General features: G+C 40.3%; 1 long non-coding RNA gene across 1 annotated transcript; it reads right to left on the bottom strand.

Moving 5' to 3' along the window:
* Positions 1-2,736: 2,736 nt before the first annotated feature.
* On the bottom strand, positions 2,737-4,923 carry LOC122237649. Its single transcript, XR_006216239.1, has 3 exons — positions 4,794-4,923; positions 3,269-3,360; positions 2,737-3,072 (listed from the first exon to the last, which is right to left on the bottom strand). It is a non-coding gene; the product is annotated as an uncharacterized LOC122237649 (long non-coding RNA).
* Positions 4,924-9,716: the final 4,793 nt, after the last annotated feature.

Genomic DNA, 9,716 nt, shown 5'->3' with positions numbered 1-9,716 from the left:
GCAAATGGTCAAATTTCATTCTTTCTCGTTGCCAGGTAGTATTCCATTGTATATATAAACCACATCTTCTTTATCCATTCATCAGTTGATGGACATTTGGGCTCTTTCCATAATTTGGCTATTGTTGAAAGCACTGCTATAAACATTGGGGTACATGTGCCCCTATGCATCAGCACTCCTGTATCCCTTGGGTCAATTCCCAGCAGTCCTATTGCTGGGTCATGGGATAGATCTATTTTTAATTTTTTGAGGAACCTCCACACTCCTTTTAGACTTTTTCTTAGAATTATTCTCTTTAGATAGACCTCTGATATATCTTCATAGCAGTTTCTATTACTCTATCTCCTTACCTTGCTTAGAGGTTATTATACTAAGAACTGATGGATATTACACTAAATATGTGCTTGTTTGTTCAGTGTTTCTCATTCCCACTGGAATATAAACTACATGAGGGCAGGAACTTTGCTTTATCCACTCAGATATTCTCTATACTTAGAATCACACTTGGCACAGCCAATTTCTTTACTGGGCTTCCATATTATATAGAATCATTATATTGCCAAAATCATTCCTCTATCTCACAACATTGCTTCCCCACCCCCACTTTGGTTTTTTATTAAGCTAGTCCACTGAAATTAATATTACACATATTTTCTGTCTTCTTTTAACAAAAGGAGACAGCACTGAAAAATTTGTCACCTACCTCTCTAACCAGCACAGAGAAAATGAGTTGACCTGGACAAATTTTGTTCTGAAAGAGTCACAACTTTGGTTATGTGTATCTGAGACATGAGACATTCATTCTTGGGGAAAGGTAGAGCTGTGCTTCCCAAGGTGTTTCATCTAACATCAGGAAAACAATGTTATTACTGACAACTCTGAGTGTTTAAAGGTGCCTATCTCAGTTTGGCTTGATAAAATTCATTGTATTTTCCAAATATATTTAAAAACATAAATTAATAGAGAACAAATTAAATAGTGAACTTGTATAACATTTCAAAATCAAGTATTTTAAAATTTAAAAGGACGAATTTGAATTTTTCTTACAGACATGACTTTTTCAAGTCAGGGTTTATATATGAGATGCCATATGTAATCCTGATCAGGACATTTAAAGATAATCTTATCAAACTTCCCCAAATCCCTGTAGACAAGACACATTATTAGCATCAATAGATGATAAAATTTTAAAAAATTGTTTATGTTTATTTTTGAGAGAGAGACAGAGTGGGAGCGGGGGAGGAGCAGAGAGAGAGGGAGACACAGAATCCAAAGCAGGCTCCACGCTCTGAGCTGTCAGCACAGAGCCCAACATGGGGCTTGAACTCAAACTACAAGGTCATGATCTGAGTAGAAGTCAAACACTCAACTGACTGAACCACCCAGGCATCCTGATGATAAAAGTTTTGAAAAGATACTTCCTACCTTACATATTGGTAATTGTAATTTATGCCAATTTGATGGGTGTATGTCAAAATGTTACAACTGCAATTATATTCAAAGAACTAAACAGACTTTTTTTCTTTCATTAATGATTATAAAGTCAAAATTTCTTGTGGCAAAGCAAATTAACTTCCAATCATGTTGACTATTTTCATGTTAAATACAGTATATCAAGATACTCATGGAACTCTGGTTTGACAAATGGCACCGCATAGTTAGGATGGTGAGAGCAGTGACCCTGCAGCTAGCCATGGGTGTTACTAAAATCTCACACAAACTATGAAGTCAGCATATGCTTGAAGACAGAACTGTGCCCTCTGGGTGACTCCATCTGACCTCCAGGAGCTCTCCAACTTCCATTGGTTCTACCTGGGCTGCCCGCCATAGTTGTGATTCTTGGGGACCCAAGAAACAAACTCCCCCAGCAGCCCCTGGACCCCTGTGGTCTACCCTACAGTTAGCCACTGAAAGAAATTGCATACAGTTAAGGATCTTTAAAGTCAACGTAGAGCAGTGGCTTGCACTGTTCCTCACTGTGTAGCAATCTGCAAGTTCAGCGCGGTTTACCTGCAAGGGCTCCTTGTAGCACCCTTCTAGAAACACATATGAAGCAGTTCGTAGCTGGTGGTGATTGCCTTGACCAGGGCCCCCGCGCCAAGCCTCTTCCCACCGCCCTGACAAAGAGACACATAATTGTAGCATCCACACCCCATCAGTGTGCTTTCGTTCTTTCTTGTGCCTTGACACGCCAGTTTGGAGTTTAGGGGAAAGAAAATATAACTAGGAAGATTTGTGGAGCCGTTTCATTTGGACCTCACAGTGTTAATGCTAAGAGTCTTGTTTGTTTAGTTGATGTAGTTGGTCATACAGAAATTTATTAAATATGTAAAAATACGAATTTTGTTGCTGAGAAAGAGCTAGGCTCTGTATCCCTAGTTTATCATTATCCTTATCCCTCCTTTTTTTTTTTTTTTTTTTTTTGGTCTGTTCAATATAGAGATCATGTGACAATTGCACTCGTCAGCTTTTTTGTAGAGTTAGAAAGAAAGCCAATGTTTCTTTTATTTGTTTTAAGTTTATTGATTTATTTTGAGAGAGAGAGAGAAAGCAGGGGAAGGGCAGAGAGAGAGGGAGAAAGAGAATCCCAGGCAGGCTCTGCACTGTCACCGTGGAGCCCAATGCAGGGCTAGAACTCATGAACCTATGAGATCATGACCTGAGCCAAAACCAAGAGTCAGATACTTAACTGAATGAGCCACCCAGATGCCTCCAAATGTTTCTTTTAATCACATCTGTTAAAATGGGAAATCTGAAGACAGAGATGGCTTTATGTTTTAAGAAAAACAGAAGCAGTCACATTTCTTGGTGGAAGTGAAACTACCCCTATGTGTTCTAAACCAAGTCTGTGTGTATTGAAAAACTAGAAATTCCATTCCTGCCCTCTGTGCAGGGCAATACGGCGATATCCTTCGTAGTTAAAATGCAGGTATCTTTTCATCCAGCAATTCCAGCCGTCAGCGTTGTTGCTATGATGGTACTTACCCTCATGTAAAATGATGCGGACAAGATTCTTCTCTACCATATATCATCTGAGTGAAAGGTAGGTGAAGGAAATGGCACAGACTTGACCTGATGAAGACAAAGTGTTAAACAAAGACAGAATTTTGAGGGATAGCCTGGCAGGTATATTTTATGGTTAAAAAATCTTGAGGTTTCTCAAAGACTCCATCATAACTGAAATTGTCTTCTCCAATGATCTACCCAGCTGTCCAAGGCAGAAGACCCCAACCAGTTCCAGAGAGTTGCCAGCCAATCACCAATTTACCCAAGGACATGAAAACAGGTCACATTTCCACGTAGTTGGTGTTTTCTCCTTCTTCCTTTTTTCTTCTTTTCCTCTTATATAAATCCTGTTGGCTTTTTTAAATGACAAAATAAATTTATTGACTGGCTTCCCTTGTATACAAGTAAAATAGCATGTTAATCTTAATGTAACTGTATGATTTATTATTCGACACTGTAATACCACTAAAGGATTGGAAATAGTCTTTTAAAAGGGAACTGTCCAAGTAACTCATCAAATATCCATACTTTGTAATAGCCTATAACTAAAATAAGGACAAAATATTTCTATGTGCAATAACCTGGAAAGTTTTCCAAGATATAAGCACCGTGCAGCAAACTACATGTAGTAAAATATTATTTGAAGCTGCTAAAAAGAACAAATAATTCTATGCTTTAATATATACAATATCTTTAGGAGGACAAACAAAAACTGCTAATGACAGTTGCCTTTTGGAAAGGGACCTTGGTGGTGAAGAACAGCAAAGGGAGACATTTTTTTAACTGTTTATTTATTTGAGAGAGAGAGAGAGCAAGAGCGTGAGTGCCAGGTGGGGTGGGGGCGGTGGAGGCAGAGAGAGAAGGAAGAGAAGGAGACACAGAATCCCGACGCAGGCTCCAGGCTCCAAGCTGTCAGCACAGAGCCCAATGGCAGGGCTTGAACTCACAAACCACAAGATCATAACCTGAGCCAAAACTGGATGCTTAACCGACTGAGCCACCAAGGCACCCAGGGAGACATTGTTTTTTAATGTTTATTTTATTTTTGAGAGAGAGAGAGAGAGAGAGAGTGCACATGTGAGGTGGGGAGGGGCAGAGAGAGAGAGAGAGAGAGAAAGAGAGAGAGAGAGAGAGAGAGAGAGAGAGAATCCAAAGCAGGATCTATGCTGATGGCAGCAACCCTGACACAAGACCTGAACTCACAAGTTGTAAAATCATGACCTGAGCCAAAGTCAGACGCTCAACCGACTGAGCCACCTAACCTCCCCAAAGGGAGACATTTTTGAATGTATATTCTTTTATACCTTGTTAAATGGATTCTGTACCTTAATTCCATTGTGTGGAGGTTTTTCCACACCATCAATAAGCAATTCTGTAACACCACCTGAGTGTTCTACAATTTAACTCAATTCTGACATCATGTACCCATTGAGCATCAGGTTCCACAGGTTAAGAGCTCAGTCCCACATGACTCTCCCCACCTTCCCCCAACCACCATACCATCACTTCAGAAGGCAGTTGCAAACCCGGGTTATTTATCATCTGTGCTTCTGATTGGAGGTTCCCATGACCCCCTCCTTGGGTTTGATTAATTTGCCAGAGTGGCTCACAGAACTCAGAAAAACATTTTCTTACTAGATTACTGGTGTATTATAAACAGCTGTAATTCAGGAACTGCCTGAGGATTCAGAAAGAGATCCATAGGGTAAGGTATGGGGAAGGAGCGCCGAGTTTCCATGTCCTATCCCAGCGTACTACTCCCTCCAAATCTCCATGCGTTCACCAACCTGGAATCTCTCCAAGCCCCATTCATTTGGGGTTTTATGGACGCTTCATTACCCAAGACATGACTGATTAAATCTTCAGTTGCTGGCAGTTAGTTGATTCAACCTCCAGCCCCCTCCCCTCCCTGGAGTACACCTGAAAGTTCCAACCCTCTAATCACGGGTTGGGTCTCCTAGCAACCAGCCCGCATTCTAAAGTACAGTCACCTCATTAGCATAACAAAAGACACCTATGTTGCTCTCTTAAGTAATTCCAAGAGTTTTAGGAGCTCTGTGCCAGAAATGAATACCAAATATTTATTTCTCATTACCACAACACCACACTTGTGAGTTTAGTGCTTTGTGAATCTATCAGCTATTCGCTCTGGGATACATTATTAAGTTTGCGTTTGTGTTTTGCTTGACAGTGACCTTCATAAATATTTATTAGTATGCAAAATTGGAAAGTTGAAAAAAGGCGAGGAAAGTGGCAAAGAGCCAAACAACTTCCTGAAGTACAGACACAGAGATACTTCTTTTTAATTACCCCTTGTCACGATGTACTGAAGTGGCTCCTGCTCAGCCTGGTAGGAGAAGGCAAAAAAGGCTTTCCAAATAGCAAGAGAAGTGGTGGTTGGCCTTGTGTCTGGGGTCAACACTGGGCATGGGTTGTCTTGGGATATGGTTGCTTCCTGGTACAGATCACGGCCCATGCTTGAAGTCAATCAGCCCACTTGAACTACAGAAACCTTCTGGAACTTTGAGTGTGCCATGGGGTTCTGTATGGTACGTGCTAATTAAAGAGCATCTAGGGCCAGACACAAACTGGGATCAATCAGCTCTCCATTCCCTAATCTCTTCACTAGGCTCAGAGACTTCTGGCATCAATCCTTACAAATCTATGAGCCACTTCCCATATCCTGCATCCCCAAATTTGTCCAACCACTTTTTATTACCTCCACTGCTACAACACCAGACCAAGTCTCCATTAATCCTTATCTGGGCTAGTAAGGAAACCTCCCAGTGCGTTACCCCTCATAGTAGCCTAAGAGAATTTTTTTTCAATGTTTATTTTTGAGAGAGAGAGAGAGAGAATCCAAAGCAAAGCTCCAGGCTCTGAGCTGTCAGCACAGAGCCCGACATGGGGCTTGAACCCACAAACTGTGAGATCATGACCTGAGCTGAAGTCAGACACCCAACCAACTGAGCCACCCAGGAGGCCCAAGAACTTTTGTAAGTGTATGTCTGTTCTGTATAGAAGCTGTTTGTGCGACTTGTCATGTATTTCTGCCTAGAGCTGCACATACACTATCATGGGGGGGGGGGGTTGGGGGGGTGCGTGTTGGCTTATACTCCGTATCTGGCCTTGGGATCAGAACTGGCTCTTTGTTCCTGATGCCAAGAAGGATTAATGTGCCTCACCTCCTTGAGCCAGATGAGGCCGGCCCCCTGGAATAAATCAGGGAGGACGCCCAGGCTCCTAAGATTTCAGAAACAGAAAACCAGCTCATTTGGGACTGCACTTCGGCACACATAATGACTAACCATAAATTACACACGGGTAGTATATATATTGCCCTGGCAGGAATAGCTAGCTGGAAGCCTCACCTGAGGACAGGATGCTCCAACCAGGACCCTCAGTTGGGACTCCAACCAGGCTCTTCACTGTGGGGCTTCCTCATACAGAAGGTTGGAGGTTGTAAGTGCCCCAGTTGATGTTTTAAGCCTTCTTTGTTTTTCTCTATGCTTCTCTCCCTTTATGTTGACTATAATTGTTTAATTCTTTATATTCCCTTTCCCTTATAATTAATAGTTTTCCTCCACGAAACTGAGAGTGCGTCTATTGCACTTAGAACAATGTCACATCTCTTCAGCCCCCAACTAACACTCTTCCATTGCACTTGGAATAGAATACAGACTTCTTAAAATGGCCTCAGACTCTCTACCTAATCTAGAACCTTCCTTCCTCTCTGGCCTCATTTCCTTCCTATCTGCTTCTTGTTCACCACCCACCATGTTGGCATTTACCCTCCTCAAAGCCTCTACACTCAATGCACCTGCTGCTTGGGCTGGTTTTCCAAGTCATCCCAGAGTTGCTTTCTTCTCATTTCAGGTTATGACTCAAATATCTTTTTCTTCAGAGATGCCTCCTCTAACCTTCCTGGTGAAAAGCGACCTTCCACCTCTCGGTCACGCTCTATCACATTAAACTATTTTACCTTCTTCATAGAGTTTATCCGAGACTGGAATTATTTCATTTGTATATTTGTTCATGTGATTTTTGTTCGCCTCCTCCTGACCTCACTGTAAATTACTTGAAAGCAGGGGCTATTACTGCCAAATCCCTAAGGTTCATAGAAGAGTCTCACACACTGGCAGCTTGTTCACTGCTTGATAAACCAGCAGCTTTGATATGGAGCAATCAACGTCTGGTAGCCTTGTGATCATACTCACAAGCTTTAAAGGTGTAGCTCTGAGTTCTAAATCTAGTAATGACACTCAATGTAGCCACAGAGTGACCATGCACTCCACTCACCAGGACTGAGACCTCTCTGCAGAGTATGGTTCAGCACCCACACTTGGCATATCTGAATTTAAGCTTTAGTTAAAAGATTATTCTACCAAGATTCATCCTTCAGCCTGAATGAGCTAGTGAGCCCGGGGCTTGCTTGCTATCTTTCCTTCCTCCCTCCCTTCCTTCCTTCCTTCTTTCCTTCCTCCCTCCTTTCCTTTCCTTCCTTCCTTCCTTCTTGCTTGCTTCCTTCCTTCCCTCTCTCCTCCCTCCCTCCCTTCTTTCCTCCCTCCCTTCCTTCTTTCCTTCCTTCCCTTCCTTCTTTCCTTCTCTCTCTCCTCCCATCCTTCCTTCCTTCCTTCCTTTTCATTGTTGTTGCTTAATATTACCATAGGAAGGATAGCAAGAAAGAAAGAAGAGTTCTCTTGATAGGGCTCAGCCTATTTAATTGTAAATATTAGAATATATATGAACTTTTCCAACTTAATGCAGTCACATACACATATATGCACATACAGAGCTTCCATTTTTAAAATTTTTGTTTTGTTTGGGACTGAAAAAATTATGTCGTATCTAAAATAAAATTTTAAACTATTTGCAATAGTCATTATAACACTCATTTTAATGCCATTTTAATAAAAAAATAATGTTTATTGTTTATTTTTGAGAGAGAGAGAGTCAGAGCATGAGCAGGGGAGGGACAGAAAAGAGAGGGAGATACAGGATCCAAAGCAGGCTTCAGGCTCTGAGCTGTCAGCACAGAGCACAACACGGGGCTTGAACTCACAAACCATGACATCATGACCTGAGCCGAAGTCAGATGCTCAACTGACTGAGCCATCCAGATGTCCAGCCATTTTAATTATATATAAAATAATTTATATAATTGCATCAAATAATAGGGTCCTAGCTCGTATATGTACTATATACATATATGCACATATATATATACGTTACGAGAAACATATGCAATGCTTTATATTCTGTTTTTATTTGGGGGGGTTGGTGAGGGCAGAGACGGCTGGAAAGATAATCCTAAGAAAGCTCCATGCCAAGCACAGAGCCCTATGCAGGGCTTGATCTCACCACTGTGAGATCATGACCTAAGCTGAAATCAAGAGTTGGATGTTTAACAGACTGAGCCACCCAGGCGCCCCTTTTATACTCTGTTTTTAACTTGCCCTTTAATCAGCCAAGAAATATTCATCCAGACACCACTGAAAAAGTAGAAATACCAAGATGTGTAAAATATAGTTCCGTCCTCCTAAAGCTCTCATTTAAGTTGGGGAATTACATATACATATAATAAGTACAAAGGTGAGACCTTCAATAAGAGTTATTTAAGGCAGGGAAACAGTGTAGAAAAGAAAGTAACTGAGTTACTCTGGGTATGTGTAGGATCACAGTGGATTTTCCCTAAAGGGAATCCATGAGCACCATAGAGTTCATTAATTTTAAGAGTTAAATGGCTACACATACAAAAATGTGAGTGAACATTAATCAGTCTCAGAAAGGGATTGGTTTCATTCTGTTTTTTTTTAAACCAAAAGGTTTTCTTACTCATGCATGCTTATCGCAATTCTACCAATAATTTTGTTTTAAAAGCTTAGAAAGAACCCTAAAGCTTATCTCAAAAATGAAGTGGGCAAGAAGAATATCCAAGACAAAATATCTGAAAGGAGTTATTAGAAGGTGTGGTGGAAATGTTGCTTTTCTACTCAGTGGTCAATCTCGGTTTAAGCCTAGCAGCTAGGACAGTCCTCAAAACTGTAATTGAATCAAGGATGAGTCGTGTGGGATGAGTAAGTCGATCTGATCAGACCAAAAGAAAAGACATATCTGTAATGAGAAGTTTTCTCTATATCTCTATAGAGATATATCTCTATATCTCTATATCTCTATATCTCTCTCTCTATATATATATCTCTATATATCTCTATAGGGATATATATCTCTCTATATATAGATATATATATATCTATATATAGAGATATATATATCTATATATATCTATATCTCTCTCTATATATCTATATCTCTATATATCTCTCTCTATATATCTCTCTCTACATATCTATATCTCTCTATATATCTCTCTCTATATCTCTATAGAGATATATCTCTATATCTCTCTATATCTATATTCATATAGATATTCATATTCATATTCATATATCTATATTCATATAGATGAATGAGTCACTGTTTTGTTTTGCTGTGCAGTGTTTTAAAAATTGTAGTAAAATGGACACAAGATTTACCATCTTAACCGTTTTTAAATGCACACTTCAGTAGCATTAAGCACACTCGAATTGTCATGAAGCCAATTTCCAGAAGTCCTTTCACCTTGCAAAACTGAATTTCCATACCCATTAAGTAACTTCGTTCCATGTCTTGTAGTTCTGGCAATATAAAAAGGTTTCTAGTTTTATTTA

This window comes from Panthera tigris, chromosome B1 (genome assembly GCF_018350195.1).
Source record: "Panthera tigris isolate Pti1 chromosome B1, P.tigris_Pti1_mat1.1, whole genome shotgun sequence".
Classification (NCBI taxonomy): domain Eukaryota; kingdom Metazoa; phylum Chordata; class Mammalia; order Carnivora; family Felidae; genus Panthera; species Panthera tigris.
Note: the sequence above shows the minus strand (reverse complement) of the source record. Positions and strands in the feature narration are given on the sequence as shown.